We start from the raw sequence: 17,356 nt of genomic DNA, 5'->3' as shown, positions 1-17,356 counted from the left end.
CCTTTGAATCAGAGGCAACAAATGTGGTTCCAGCATGATGGTGCTCCAGCTCATTTTTCCATGGCCGTTAGAGAGCATTTACACCAAACTTTTCCACATAGATGGGTAGGAAGGGCCGGACCTGTTTTATGGCCTCCAAGATCGCCTGATCTGAACCCTCTAGATTTCTTTGTTTGGGGATATTTGAAGACATTAGTGTATGGTACTCCTGTAAATAGCCTGGAAGAGCTGCAGCTACGGATTAATCAAAAGTGTCAAGAAATCCAAACCAAGGAGGGTGTTTTCGAAAGAGTTCGAATATCGTTGAGACGAAGATGTCGTGCCTGCTTGGAAATGGACGGAGGGCACTTTGAACATCTTCTGTAACTTTGTTTTTTGTTTGTTAAAAGCTTCCTTTGTCGGTTTATTCCTAATAAAATAAAATGTTTGAAAAACAATAGTGGTCCATATCTCCGCAACCGTTACTTTGCGGACCCATGTTTATTAAGACTTTTCTGCTTATTTTGGTTCATACTATTACCTCCTGAAATATTTTACACTCTTTTTTTAACACCCTGTATACATTTTCGCGATCTGTTCAGGTTAGACAAGGTTAGAAATAAGATTAAAAGAGATAGAAACAGTAACTACAAGTCAGACGTATTCACCAATATTCACTCTCGAAAAAAAGCCTTATATTATCAGAAAAAATGTATAGGATACAGGTATTATTCGTAGTTTATAATTATCACAATTTTATTCTGTAGATAGGTACGTCAAGCTTGAGTTAATAATTACTAAAAAAAAAACAATAATAAAAAACCTAGATGATAATTTTAACATAAGGCATTTTGACCACACATTTTTCAGGTGTATGGATATTTCACAAACAGTTAAGACATATTTTTTATTTTCGAGTATTCAACCGTAACTAGGATTGAGAATGTAGAATAGAAATAAAATTTCAGAGTTCGTAAATTTCATTTTGGGAGAGCTTAATTTATATTTCAGACTAGATAACATAACTACTTATTTGTGAAAATTTATTTATCAACTTTACATATGCTGATGGAGCAACTGAATCAAAAACCTCGATCACATTCGAAGATATTCCATTTGAAGCTTGTATTTTATTCTTAATATACTGTCCATTGAAATAGACTTCTAGCCCTCATGTATTTTGTAGAGATCAGATAATGACTAAACTATAGAGTCAGATAAAGCATCCGAAACATACAGGCTGTTGCAAATCCGCTTCTCACTACAGGGATCTCGGAAACGGTAAGAGATACGAACTAGTTGAAATGGTAGTAAAATTGCGTAATCGCGCGACTAACATTGTGCCTCCCAAAAATCAAGGCTAACAATTAGTTTTCGAAATATTTGACAAAAAACGAAATTTTGGAAAACGGTTTTTGTTTGATTTAAGCCTTATTATATTGAAAATAGAAGAACACTTTATCATGACAACTTTTTGCCCTCTATCGAATGGCATAGTCAATTTTTACATGTAACGTTTCGTCTTTCCAGAACTATCATTAACTTCATATCTTTAAATACGGTCCTGGAAATTTTATTACATTTTTTGCAAGCCTTCCTGACCCCCAATACTGGTCTGCTTCAGCCCGAACCAGATTCAGACGTTTTGTCTCGAAAAATTCAATTTCAATGTATTCGTTCCAAAATCTAAATTCTTTATTTAGATTTCTGTGTTTATTGAATGATCGTTAGACCTTGTGAAATCAATCTAGTTATTTAAAATATTACCATCACGCGTTACAATAAAACATTATTAGAGTTAGTAATCGCGCGCCCATAGTTATTTCTAAGTTTCTCGAGTGCTCAAAATTCAAACAAATTTCAATCAATGTTTTCTTTTTCAGGATATTCATACAAATACATCTGACATGCTCTTTCACAGTTGCGGTTAGGTATAATAAATTCATCATATTACGCTTATCTTCATATTCAACATTCACTGTATTTAAAAGTGTAATAATATTCATTTGCAGTTTTGGTTGTTCATATGCATTTTTAAGAATTAATTTGTGATAATGAAATTAAAATTGTAATAATACTTTAATTCTGACGCAACAGCTTGTCGAGTTATGTATGACCAGGTGATAGAGATTAAAACTCTAATAATGTTTTAGTGTCATTTGTGTGAGAAAAGTGCTTGTGTTCCATATTAACTTCCCAAGTCTCTAACTAATTCCCTAACACTTATTTGGGGATTTACATCAACACAACCCAACACATTAATAATATTATCTTCCGTTCTTGCACGACGATGTCTTCTGCAAAACTTTTCTGGAGTGGCGCATTCTACGAGCATAACGCAAAACGTATTCTCTTGAAGCTATAACAACGTTTTCCAAACATTGAAAATAAACTGTATCATACGTTTCCACTTTCGTAAAAGGCATTTTCCTTGTACACAAGTACTTTTCCAAATAACACTAATTTTGCACGTAGCAGGAGCTGTCACATTTCATTTGACATAATTTTTCAGTTGTCTTTTTTCATAGGGCATAGCCTGTCCCCTTATGGAAACAATAATCTTTATGAATACTCAGATATTTGGAATCAATAAAAAAATGAACGTTGCAGTTAACAAAAAAAAATATCAAAATATACCAAGTACTTTTTTAAAGACAAGTTTGGTACAGTTTTACAATTTAATTTAGGCTTGTACTATGCCAATGTTATTTAGAGAACTAAATAATAGTCGAATTAAATGAGCCTTTAAATCGCAATTTGGTCAACTTGCCTAAATTTTTGATATAAGTTAGTTTAGAGAATATAATAACAATAAGTGACAGTAATTTTTGTTTCAACCCCCGATCAGGAGTGAATAAAGATAAAATAAAGCGGTTTTTCAATATAACTCAAAAGGGGTAAGAGCTAGAAAAAGAAATTTCTTATAAAAGTTGTAGAGCAAATAATTCTACTTTCTGAATTTACATTTATATAAATAATTTTGTGACTAACTGGACTTACAAGTAACCTTAGCCTTCCTCTAGTGACTCCGTGTAGCAATACGGGATGGATTAGTCAATCTCATTTAATCTATTCTTATAGCTTGAAAAATCCGCCTAAAAACCAGCTATTTGATCTATTATTTTTCTCACAACTTCTAACAACTTATTCTTGGAATTTCTACGTTATTTGGAATGCATTTCGCGCGTTATTTGAAATATTGATTTTTCTCTTTATGCCAGATGCTCAACACATGGCCCCGACAGTCTAAGTGAACTTGTTAAAAAATATTGCTAAATTTTATAAGGCCTTCTCCGAAGGACGGCCTTGTGGCGACGCTAAACCTACTTGAGAGCCCTTAACTTTCTATAATTAGTGTTGAATGAAATATTTAACTGTTTGAGTTGGCCCATGTGTTCCGGGAACTAATAAATAAATTACCACGCGTCCCGACTTTTGTTACACTATGGTAATAACAAAAAAAAAGTTCAAACAAAACCTGTGAAGAGTTGAACACTGTATCTAAAAAGTGTATTTTCAACTTAGATTATGCAGGGTGATTCAGAACTTATCCAAAAAAAAATCTTAATGGACAGGGGACCCTTACAAATACAATTTTGTAAAGAAAAAAATCAAAAAGGGCAGTTTGAAAATGATTTAAAAATACACTTTTGCACGGCACTGGAAACTGGTCCACTATAAAACCTGACGTCACACAATGCGACCGGCATGGCGGTGTGATAAAAACGGACAAAAACTTTCGTAAGGAAAGAAATAAATATAATTTTATAGCACCTATTTTATATCGGCAAATTCAAATGCATTTGCCTTTATTAATTAATAAAATTAATTTGTGTTTTTAAATAATAAAATCATTTGACATACCCGATATTACAACAATTGTTACAAAATTTTATCCACTGACGTGTGAACACATTTGGGTAAGTCTTACTCACTTTCTACGAACTAACACAAATTTACCTTAACACAAATGCTTCACCATAATACAAAAGTTGTCTTGCTTCACCATAAATTAAAACGATATCCATTAACACCGAGTTGATATACACGCAAACCATTTTTGACACTAACTACTAAAAAATTGTTGTACACACCACATGCAACAGGTAAACACTATCGCTAAGGCCACGTGGCTCTCCACACGTATTACGAATGACGCTAGAGACTACAGTTGTCCAGGTACGTAGTGGTTGAATGTACTATAACTTCAATAATTTTTTTCTCGGAAACTATAAGGATTTTACAAAAAATTTTTTTACGATATTGACACCATTTCTCATGCCGCATCTATTCCCAAAATTTTTTGGATAAGATGTGAATCACCCTGTATAAGCGAAATTTCGAAAAAAAACGACAATTTTCTGTAACACTATAGCAGTTGCGGCCCCTAGCGGTGAAGTTACAAACTTGAAAATATTTTAAATCAATTATTTCTTTTGGCCGTATTTGTTAATAGATGTTTTACCTCATAATTGTAGCACGTCTAGTTTATTATATACCGCCGTTCCGTACCATTAATGGATTACCCTGTATACTGTATACTTTGCAAATCAAAAAATTACAATTTTTAGTTAAAAACCTGTGTTTTCTATCAAAATTACTTCTTGCGTGAATTTTGAATCACACTTTACTTTTAAGTAAAAGCCATTTGTTGATGTTCTTTTAATTTTCCTTTCACATTTTGAAGTTATTACAAGCTGTTTCATACTGCCTTGCTGATTTTTGAGGTTGATCTGCTGCACTATCTGCGGCTTTCAATACTTCAAAGGACAAAAATATTCTTCATTGCTCCACTTCGCTCATAGTTAACACTTGAATCGTAATATTTTAACACTATTTTTTTCTTAATATTCACATAATTTCTGTAATTAAATAATTATTGCAATTTTGTTTGAATTTTATAACATACTAAAATCTGATCGATACATATTTCCACCATAAACAGCAAATTAATTTATCGTAACTGTCAACGTTATTAATACCTTTTCGCCAATTTTAATATTAGTTGTAGGCAAAAAAATTTTACCCTTGATAGTCCAGTTGGTAGAGGTTCGGCCTGTGTCAAACCTTGATAACCCGGAACTAACTACACAGGCCCACTTTAAAGTACAATAACGGGCTAATTTGCTGACAAAGTATTTTATCAGGAAAAAAGTTATTAACAATTTAATAGTAAAAACATTTTTTTAAGTAGTTTACAAAATGGCGGTGGTCCGATTACGATATTTGTAATAACAAAGCCGTGAGATTGAAAAAAACGGTATAAAACGTCAATTTTTTAAAGTTGCTGTAAAAATGTCAATTATAAACAAAAAGTGATAAAACTTTCGAAAAATATATTTCAATATATATACAATAATGATGCTAAAGCCGAAAATCAGGAGAACAAAACTTTTTTTGTTCTATAAGGTTTTATACATCTGAAACTCGAAACTTTGCCAAATTTGTTCGAAGCTTTGCTGACACTTGAAATTTGGTACACACATAGTGTAAATATGCAGAAACCAAAAGCAATTTGCAAAATTCAAGTATCTTCATTTTTGCAGTTTTGGTAAGGTTTTATACGTCACCCTAGTTTTATACGTCACCGTTTTTTTAATTTTTGGACGTATATTTATGTATATTTATAAAATATTCCATTACGGTAGATTAGCCAGCATAATTACCTACAATTTAAAAAAATATATATTTTCATCGTTTAGATCCTAAGCTACTTAACATTTTGCGCCTGTTAGCCGTAGTCGTACATTATTCAACATATTAACATAAAACAAAATCGTACGTGTGGGGTAAACCTTTAACTTTTCATTTTCGAGCGCGAGCTCCGCTCTTCGGCGCTTGTATACTATTAGAAATATGCAACAGTAAATTTAAACAATTGTTTACTTAAAGTTAAAGGTTTACCCCACACGTACGATTTTGTTTTATGTTAATATGTTGAATAATGTACGACTACGGCTAACAGGCGCAAAATGTTAAGTAGCTTAGGATCTAAACGATGAAAATATATATTTTTTTAAATTGTAGGTAATTATGCTGGCTAATCTACCGTAATGGAATATTTTATAAATATACATAAATATACGTCCAAAAATTAAAAAAACGGTGACGTATAAAACTAGGGTGACGTATAAAACCTTACCAAAACTGCAAAAATGAAGATACTTGAATTTTGCAAATTGCTTTTGGTTTCTGCATATTTACACTATGTGTGTACCAAATTTCAAGTGTCAGCAAAGCTTCGAACAAATTTGGCAAAGTTTCGAGTTTCAGATGCCGATGAATGTATAACACCTTATAGAACAAAAAGTTTTGCTCTCCTGATTTTCGGCTTTAGCGTCATTATTGTATATATATTGAACTATAGTTTTCGAAAGTTTTATCACTTTTTGTTTATAATTGACATTTTTACAGCAACTTTAAAAAATTGACGTTTTATACCGTTTTTTCAATCTCACGGCTTTGTTATTGCAAATTTCGTAATCGGACCACCGCCATTTTGTAGCTATTTTTATTACGAACAAAATCATGTCCTAAGCATTTTTTCGTACAAAGTCATCCCGCTGAGTTATTTAAAGAAAACTACTATAAAAATTTTTTTCACGATTAAATTAAACTTTTTTTCCTGATAACATACTTTATCAGCAAATTAGCCTGTTATTGTACTCATCATTTAAAGTATTCCTATTTCCGAGTTATCAAGGAAATGTCACCAACAGTAACTTTTCGGCCTCTGCCGACTGGACTATGAATAAATAGAAAAGTGGCACTTCGCAATCTAAAGTCGAAAATATGTATTTCACGGCATACCAATTTTTATTGTGCTTCTAAAAATAACGCCATTAACATCAAATTTTAAAAAAAACCTCTTTTAATAGTGCTTGTAGTAAAGATGTTTTAACACGAGATGTACATCATGCTCCAGCGAAAAGTATGTTTTAATATTTAACATTTCATAATCGTCTCCTTTTTCGTGTATCGCGGAGGAAAACAGATGCGCATGGAAATTTCAGCACAAGCCCAACATTATTTATTCACCGTTTAATGCTCCATTAGTCAATTCGGCCCACTTATCGAGTTTTTCTCATAACGCATAGAGCGAACAACGGGGCGGCTACGCAATTTGGAGCATCGCCTACTTACCTCGAAATCGGGTTTTGCATATTTTCTACATTAATTTATAAAAAGCGAGCCGGGGCCGTATTTAATTTAACGAATCATGTCAAGGCTGAAAAATTGCAGGCACAAGTGGAATTTACTGAAAATGTGACACCCAGAGCGCATGCAACATTAGAAGGTCTGCACAAAATGACACAGAGAGCAGAAAAAATAAAAAATATATGTAGTTCCCTTAAGATTAAGAAATTTAAATCGACTTTTCTTGGTCCAAATATATTTGGTTTAAAAGTTACAGGGTGTTAGTCTTTAATTTCCGCCAACAATGACGTACGGGAGGATGTGACCATCTCTTTTTCGAAATATAGTGATGCTAGGTCTAACTTTATTTAAATGAAGCGTAAATATTTTATACAGGGTGTCCCGGTACTTGATACAAAAGTGTCGAGTACAGATAGATGAGGTCAAAATAATGTCAGTTCTTCATATAATTTTTTTTCATACAGGCCTTCGTTAACAAGTTACGGGCCCTCAAATAAATGGTGAAAATTAAATTTTTATTTACAGTCTCTATACCGTTAACTTCAGCATGATGCAAATTTGGTGATCGATAACACATGCGTACAACTTATTTTTGATGTCGTACGTGAAACTTCATTATGGCCAGAACGCCAGGGACGCACTATGCCCAATGGTGAACAACCCAGAATTTTTGCATAGATGACGATCTGCCTGTATCAAAAATAAGTTCCCTGAAGAATTTACCAACGATAATACCCTCTTGGTTCACCTTTAAATGTGTTAATGCATGCGTCTATGTGTGTGTGCACTTACCTGCGATGGGTAACGTACTATTACCAAGTTGGATTCATTGAGAAAAGAAATAAAGAGAACGCGCGGTGGATTCAAAATATTTTTAAAATTGGTTTAAAATTGGTTTAATTGTTTTTTCTAGAACAAAACTATGTGCAAACTGTTTGTCAAAACAAAATTGCAAATTTTAATTTAAACTCAAGCAAAAATGTATGCATTCATTTTACAGTTACAATTTTTTATAAAATAAAATGTACATATAAGTTTTTTAAACAAAGAAATCATTTTGATGGAGATTAACAAAATTAATTTTTATAGCCATAATTATTTATGAATTTCTGTTGCTCCTGTTAACAAGATTAAAAAATTAATTATTTTATATCGGAATGAACATTATACAGGGTGTTCCTAAATAAGTGTCGCAACGGAAAACTGTAAATTCCTCTTGAAAAGAGAAAAATTTTTTTCCTCTTCCATTTTTCTCATTCATCAGGTATCTGTGTATCATTTTCAAGATACACAGTATCAAAACTTTTTTCAGATTTTTGCCAATATCTTAGAAATCGTTTGAACTACAGGACTGAGCTTTTATACACACCTTACCACTATTAATAGCTACTTGATGCAAATGCTGTTAAATTTCGTTAAAATTTTTAATTATTACTACCCATCTTTTAAATTACAAAATATTTTCGAAACGTTAGCAAAATATTTGTTTTTGTTCATAAAAAGTAATTTTTCTTGAAAACGGTTGACTTTAAAGCAACGAACCAAGAGAACTCTTTTTGTGTAAAATTCATTGGCGCTTCAGAATTTGCTATCAAATGTTAATTTTTCCAGTGGCGTAAAAGTTAGGGGGGGAAAACCCTTACGATACCTTAAAATCTCCACCACTGGCACGTTCAATGAATTCGAGAATGGTGCGAAAAAGTAGCTATTAATAGTGATAATGCGTGTACGAAAACTCAGTCCTGTAGTTCAAACGGTTCCTAAGATATTGGCAAAAAATTAAAAAAAAATAAAGTTTTGACACCGTGTATCTCGAAAACGAATGCCTGGAGAGAAACGTGGAAGAGGAAAATAATGTTTCTTTTTTCAAGATGAATTTACAGTTTTCCGTTGCGACACTTATTTAGGAATCCCCTGTATACCACAAAAATAGTTATTTTTCCCATTTTTAAGGCAAACTTTCCAATCTTTTTGGCGGACAAGTATATTATTGTGTTATACATTTCAATTATTACAGAAAAAAATCAAAACCAGATTGCTGGTTATCACCAACCATGTTGTCGTTAAATGAACATCTTCCGGGCGTCGGACTGCAAAAACTTCTCAAAAATTTTGTCGGACAATAAGATACTTTCATTTCAAATCTTATTACCAAACCCTCCCAGAAAAATCAGCTTGCTGGTTGTCACCAACCATAATGTCACCAAATCGACATATTTGGGGTGGGGGACAAACTTAAAATACCCAACATTTTTGTCGGACAATTTTTTTGGGGGGTTTAAAAAGTATATATCTTTCATTTAAACTAAAAAAAAAGTGCTGGTCATAACATTCCATGTCTATGCCAGATTGACATGTTTTCCTGAAAGTCACGGGAAAACTTACCACTGTTGAATTTTCCTCGTAGTCAAATCTTGGGAGACTCGTCAAACTTAAGCTGCACGCAAAGTTACAGCTTGCTGGTAATCATTTTTTTCTTTGTATGTGGGCCCGTGGACTATAAGAAAACTAGCAAAATACATTTTCAATATGGACACCTTCCACCTCCACACACATCCTAAAGCTACGAATATCATTTGTTTGTACACGAAAAAGGGTAATAATTTAATAGGTCCATCGTTTTTGAGGAGCGTTTGAATAGACATCGATATTTGACGTTTTTGCAAAATAATTTGCAGCTACTATTAGACGATGTTCTATTAGACACCAAAGAAAAGTTTGATTTATGCACGATGGGGCTCCTCCCCATTTCAGTATTGATGTACGAAATTATTTATCCATTGTGTTAATAATAAATAGATTGGGAGAGGAGACCCAATTTCATGGCCACCACGTTCTCCAGACTTTAACCTGATGGACTTCTTCTTTCAGGAAGTTTAGTGTTCGCAACCCCAGTACAGACAAGGGATGAATTGCTGCAAAGATTTAATTTCCATTGTAATAATATTAGACATACCCCAGAAATGCTTTTTCGTGTACAAACAAATAACATTCGTAGACTTACGAAGTGTGTGGAAGTGGAAAGTGCCCTTATTGAAGATGTATTTTGTTAGTTTTCTTTCTTTTAAATTCTTTTTTAACTTATTTTAACTTATTCTTGATTTGTGTTTCTATTTTGTGTTATGTACAAAGTGTATTTGTCAAATTTTGTTGTGAAAATTACATTAGCAGACAGTAAGATTTTCTAGGCTCTTATTTTAAAAATATGTACGGTTCTAACATAGTAATTATATCCAATTAAAAACTGAAAACGAAAAATGGTGGAGGCGCCGCTAGATGAGGACTGTGACAAGATCACAAATATTTTCTAACCTGTTAATTTTACCCAGGTGAATCAAGAGGATATTATCGTTGGTAAATTATTCAGGGAACTTATTTTTTACACAGGCAGATAGCGATCCTCATCTATGCAAAAGTTTTGGGTTGTTAACCATTGGGCATAATCCGTTCTTGGCGTTCTGGGCATAATGAAGTTTCACTTATAATATTAAAAACAAGCTGTACGTATGTGTTATCGATCACCAAAGTTGCATCGTGCTGATGTTAATAGTTTAGACACTGCAAATAAAAATAACTTTTCAATTTTCACTTTTGAGCGCCCATAACTTGTTAACGAATGCCGTATGAAAAAAAATTATATGTTGACTAAATTCAGCATTAAATTTCTACCACCTTGTATGAAATTAAGTCATTCTGAATTTATGGCAGGGAAGCTTAGAGCATTAGTTATGTCCCCTATACATTTTATCGCTCTAACATTATTATTGTAAAATACACATCTTTTTGAATTAGGCGGTGCTTTTTTAATTATTTTTGAAAAAAAAAATAAATATATCAAAAACAGTTAACTTTAAGAATAGGAAACCTTTATGAAAATTCACCTAAAAATTGACGTAGAATAAAAAATTACAATATACCGTGTTCCATTTAAAATAACTAAGATTACGTCAACTTCCGGTATAACCGGAAGCGTTAGGTGGACGCCATTATTTTAGTTGAGAAGGGCATGCCTGAAAACAGATTTTAGTTCCCGATAGAAAATAATCTAACGGTGTTAGCTCTGACGAGCGTGGTGGCTAACCGTTAGGAGCGTCATTTCCTCTACCGAGGGCAGTGGTGAATGGCTAAAGGAAAGTCGTCGATAAAGTGTCTTGTGTTTTTAGATAATTTAAAGTAATAGGACTAAGGATAAAATTGCCAATTATTCCTGCCTACACATTCGTGTATACACAATGTATGCTGATAGTGCTTAACCTTTATTGCATGCGGGTCTTCGTGAGTATAAACATGTTCATTACGAACATATATTATGTCATGGTTTGTAAAACAGTACACGTTAAATAACATTTTTGTGTAAAAACTTCCATTTCGTGTTCTCTGGGCGTTAATGAACTGACAAAAACGTAAATCACAGGTAAAAGATTTTGTAGGTACAGGCTGTCCCTGGTAGATATGCAGCAACTGCTCTCTTAAAACCCTATTAACCACAAATTTAGAAGATGTGATTTAGAAACTTAAGCGTCTGGGCCTTTGATTTTCAAAAGTACGATCAAAAATTTGTTCGCCAACCTCAGGAATCCTAATCGTTCGTCGCCGTCCATAGTTAGGAGTCATAGGAGCAAAGTTGACAGTTTCTCGAACACCCCTTTCAATAGCGGTAAATGTTTTGTGATTTGGTACCTGGTACTTGTTTGGAAATCTTTGTGTGTAAACTCTTACAAATTCGCGGCTATTTCCTTGACAATACCCAAAAACTAGTACACACCAGTCATTTTTTCGTTAAAATAAACTACGCCCATGATGGTAAATATTAACTCTTAAAATGTAACGATGCGACAGATTTATGATTAACGAATCTTTTGAAATGTTCTTTTTTTTTAAATTACCGTGAAAATAAACTCTATTTAATGCAGAAACAGCGAATTCCCGAGCGATTTTTGCCTGACCCTTGGACAATTTATTCGTTAGCACTGTCAGCGAAGTTATTTAACATTGTTATCGCCAGCGAGTAAACTGAATAATGTTATGAAGATTAATAAAAATTCGAAAGGTTTACATACACTTTTTTGTTTATTTTGATTTGAGGGTCTCATAAGATGGTACCCTAAAATCCCATCTCGTCGTGAAACACCCTAAATACATTGTTATCTATTTAAATGCTTCTAGTGCATATGTTACGCAGGTTGTTTCTTACACTTTTTGACGCAGACTAGGTATAAATCTTTAAAAATAGATTCCATGCTTTATATAAAAATAAATATATGTCGGATATGTCTTTCTCACGGGTCGAGTCCTTCAGACTTTGGAAATTCCAGAATTCTTTACTCTTTTATAAATTGTACTTAGGCCATAAAACTTAGAAATAGTTATTTATGAATTAAGCCGGTTGTGTTATTCCCGAGTTTTATGATGGCAAGCTTGGGTTTGAAAGGACTTACGGGTCACTCAATGTAGCCGCGATCAAAGGATTGATATCATTTACCTTATAATTATTTTATAAGGGAATCCCTGAGAGATAACGAATTTGATTGGTTCATTTAAGAATAATTTTGAACTGACGAGTGAAGAGTGGTACAGAGAGATGTACTGAGGGCAGTTCTACTTGAGCATTGAAGACGTGATTTCACTGCTATTCTGTTGACCGTGGATTCGTTATCGGGCCTCTGGTTGTTGTCATAAAAACCTCGAGTACTTTATTTATAACGTTTTATTTTAAATCACCAGTAGTTATATTAACGCCCAAGTTAGCCCTACGACTCCGACATATACAGGGTAGCCAAATGAAAACGAAACAGAGCCATTTTCAGGAACTGCGTCAAGATTGTAGGAAAACGCTCAGACCCGTCGATTTTAGATTAAAGGGGGACATTCCTTGCTGGTATTTTTGACTCCGCCACTTTCAACCCTAAGCAAGGGTAAGCATTACCCCAAAATATTTAAATGGCTTTGGGGGTTGAGTAATATTTCTTTTGAAAGCCCTTACAATTCTCTTTACAACAGACTTTAAATTTTATAATTCCGCCCAATACTTTGAAAAAAAATTACATTTTAAAATTTAAATTATGTTTAGTTGCTTACTTACTACATAGTTGATTAAATGTTCCAACTGATGACCGCCCGCTTCCATGCAAAAATAAAGATTTTGTTCGAAACGTTTGCACACATTCCGAAGCATTTCCGGAGTGATTCGACGGCATTCGTAGACGATTCTTTGACGCAAATCTTCAGCGACGCCGCGCCGGCTGTGTTTTATAGATTTTACTTTTTAGGTATTCCCACAAAAAGAAATCAAGGGTCGATAAATCCGGTGATCGTGGAGGCAACTCAATGCTGCCTCTTCTCCCAATCCAATTCCGTAGAAAACGTTGGTCCGAATACTGACGTACAATTAACGCATAATACGGAGGAGCACCGTCCTGTTGAAGAATCAAATTATCTTCATCATACTCTGGAACATTTTCAATAATATCAGTCAAGGCAGGATCAATATGCGTCTTCCAGTAGTTGCAAATACATTTGGCCAGTCAAATTATCAGGTAGAAAAAAATACACCAGCCGGTCTTGAGTTTGAATCGGACCAATAGCGGTAATTGTGACGATTTACCGGACGGTAAAGACGGTAAATTCAAGAAAAAACTGCATTCATCAGAAAAACAGATATTAAAAATGAACTGTGGATCGTTCCCTGCTCTCTCACTCATTATATCGCAGAATTGCAAACGGCGGTCATAATCATCCTAGTGAAGTACCTGGACTAAAAATCTTCAAAATGGTTTGTATGCTAGTTCGATTAATCCCAGACACAGATGCCAGCTGCCTCGTACTTAATGTAGGTTCAAGATGATTTTGTCCCAAAACTGCAACTTCACTAGCTTCATTAACTATAGGTTTTTCAATTTCTCGTTTTTTATTGGCTACGTTCCCTGTCTCTTGAAATTTTTTTACTAACTCTAGAACATACTTCCTCCTGACATGTCGATCTTGATGTTGTTCATTAAATAGCTGAGCTGTTCTATTCGCACATTTATTGTTCATAAAGTAAAGCGAAATGATATCTACCCTTTCCGCAATGGAATAAACCATAGTGTTTAATTTTCAAAAACACAATTAAATAAACTACCAACCAACGCTTCCAAATAATACTAGAAAATAATTTGGAATCCACTAATTTTACGTTCATTGTGTGTGTATAGCATTCATTTCTGTTTTTTACAATTGTGTTTTTTTTTACGAAAGTGATAACAAATCGCCAAAAACCAATGTAACGCAAGAAATACTAAATTTATACCATTGGCGTACTTAACTCGAATGACTGACATTTTTACCGTTACTAATTGTTTGTACATAAGTTTCAACTTTAAAATCAAAATTCTTAATAAGTATTGGGCGGAATTATAAAATTTAAAGTCTGTTGTAAAGAGAATTGTAAGAGCTTTCAAAAGAAATATTACTCAACCCCCAATGCCATTTAAATATTTTGGGGTGATGCTTCCCTTGCTTGGGGGTGAAAGTGGCGGAGTCAAAAATACCAGCAAAGAATGTCCCCCTTTAATCTAAGATCGACGGGTCTGAGTAATTTTCTATAATCTTGACGCAGTTCCTGGAATTGGGTGTTTCGTTTTCATTTGGCCACCCTGTATATAAATTTTGCACGATATGATCCAATGATTCCACCAACAAAGACATCTACATCAATTATTAAAGCGCCGTTATTATTTCTTATAATTGTTAAGACGGGAATTTTACAAACGAGGAAGCATCAGGGGAGGCTGAACTTAATGGAACGGAAAGATCTTTGTGATAATAATAGCTAACAAAAATGCGTCCTCTGTGGGCACGCTTCAAACAACAATGTAATTTAATTACAGAGAGTAATTAATAAAACAAAGGGTCATAGTTAATGCTGAATTAATCAATAACACTCTCGCCAGTTTGACGCTTAGTAATTGCTTGTTATATCCATCATAAAAAGCGTCACTTGAAAATGAACTTGGATGTTCTAAGAGCAACTATTATTAGTTTTTACAAGTGTGATGTATGGGGCCTATTCAGTTAATAACCGAACATTTTGAATTATGCGCGAATGGACATATTTAGTAGCAGTTGGCAACATTGCGTTGCGCATAACCTCTATAACCACCTTCTCGAGTAGGAAGGCCTTTGACATGACTGAATGACGTTTGATGACTGAATAACAGAGAGGAAATCGTGTCGGCAACTCCTTGAACAATCCAATGACGATCAAAGAATCATAATATTGAGACAAAAATTCAATCATCACAATCGATTGAAAGGATCTGCACACTTTATAGTTATGTGAAAAAGGGATCAGAGTTGTTGTGACGAAGCAACTCATGGTTTTTGCACCATGACAATGCGCCGAGTATTTTGAAGGATACAAGGATTAATAATGTATAAAATTAATAATAAAGTATAAAAAAATATAGTTCAATTATTTTCTAAACAAATCTAGTATATATTTTTCAATACCTGGTTTATTTATCCGCAAGTGCACAAGACACAAGGTGTAATACCTACTACATCTTGTAAAAAATAAAGGCGCGTTTCATGACTTAACTTTAACTGTATTCCCATAAAATCATTAATATACTTACTGACATCTCCAAATTTGTATGATATGAAAACGTAGTGAGAAAGGCGAGACATTATATCTAAAACGCTGAATATTTTATCGATAAGCTCAGGGGAATTCGACTACATCGAGATACCATAATGAGTTTTAACGTGAAAGGTACCGATTAAAAAGTCTTGGAAGAACTTCATGGAGAGTTCATTAGTAGACTTTGCAAAGTGTACAGCAAATAAACTTTCTTGTCCATTAAGGATAAGTTTTATGATCAAACTGAAGATGCAGAAATGAATTTACCCTTATCTCAAGTTCTGGAAATTATCCACATGGGAGCCTTCGAAAGGAAAACCTTGGAGTCAACAATTCTAGAAAATAATTAACAGTTGTCCTAAGTGTTCCGCGGTTAATCATCTCCGGCGATCAGTAAATACACATTTCAAAAACGAAAATGACCGGTCAATATTTACCGAGGTCACAGGCGCATATCTAAAATAGTCGAAGATTTTAATAGATGATGTTGCTACTAATGGTGGCGAAGTATCAACTACTTCATATTTTTGTAATCCCACTATCCCTGTTATTCTATATGTCTGCCTCTGAATTGAAGCTTCGCATCGATCAATTTATTCGATAGGTATCTAGTGGCACCTTAATGCATGCAAGCATGCAGTAAAACCACTACAATACAAAAATTACTTGAAAGAGCATAAATAAAACTTTATCGATCTACTCTCCCGGCCCCGATGTATTTATAGATTTTGAAAACTTGGCAACATTGGCAATGTCCTTGGGGCAAACACAACTAAAATATCTAGAATTCTCCAGCACTTCCGGTTATATCGGAAGTCGACACCAACTTCGTCATTTTAAATGGAACACCCTATATATTGTTGCATATTAATACTTAAAGAAAAAATTTGACAAATGCAAGGATCCGCAGAGATCCTAGTAATTCTTTTCAGCAGCGTGATATCAAGTAGATTTTTGGTACCTGCGAAGGGCATAAGTAACACTAAATTACGGTATACCAACAAATTAAAACATTTTATACTAGGTATTTTATTTTTGCTGTTACATTTTGATAACTTCAAACAGCTATAACTTTGTTATAAATTCTCTACATCTTGAAATTACTTTGTCACATTTTCCATAAATAACAAAGAAATTAAAATAAACCTCATTAGTAAAATTTAAACGATCCCCAAGCATTTTTATTTAAATTTTCGGCAAAAACAATTCAGACACAACAATAATTTGACAACTAACTTGACAAATGTCATGTTATTTCAATTGTTTTTGCAGTGTTTCTGGTCATGGCCAACTTGATAACAGGTCTGACATGGGAAACACTGTCAAAAAAATACAAAATTGCAAATATCTGTAAAAGTAGTAACGGTAACCCTAACAATGATTATATGGCTTGAAAGGAAATTTCAATCTGTATACAACAGAGTAAAATATATAGTGTGTTCCATTTAAGTTAACAAAGTTATAGCTACTTGTAGTTATCGAAATTAAACAGTAAAAATAAAACACCTAGTATAAAATGTTTTAATTTGTTGCAACAAAACCCAGAAAATATATCCACATGTTCATCGTCATCGACAACTGATCTTTCTGAAATATATT

This window comes from Anoplophora glabripennis, unplaced genomic scaffold (assembly GCF_000390285.2).
Source record: "Anoplophora glabripennis isolate ALB-LARVAE unplaced genomic scaffold, Agla_2.0 scaffold138, whole genome shotgun sequence".
In the NCBI taxonomy this organism is placed as follows: domain Eukaryota; kingdom Metazoa; phylum Arthropoda; class Insecta; order Coleoptera; family Cerambycidae; genus Anoplophora; species Anoplophora glabripennis.
Note: the sequence above shows the minus strand (reverse complement) of the source record.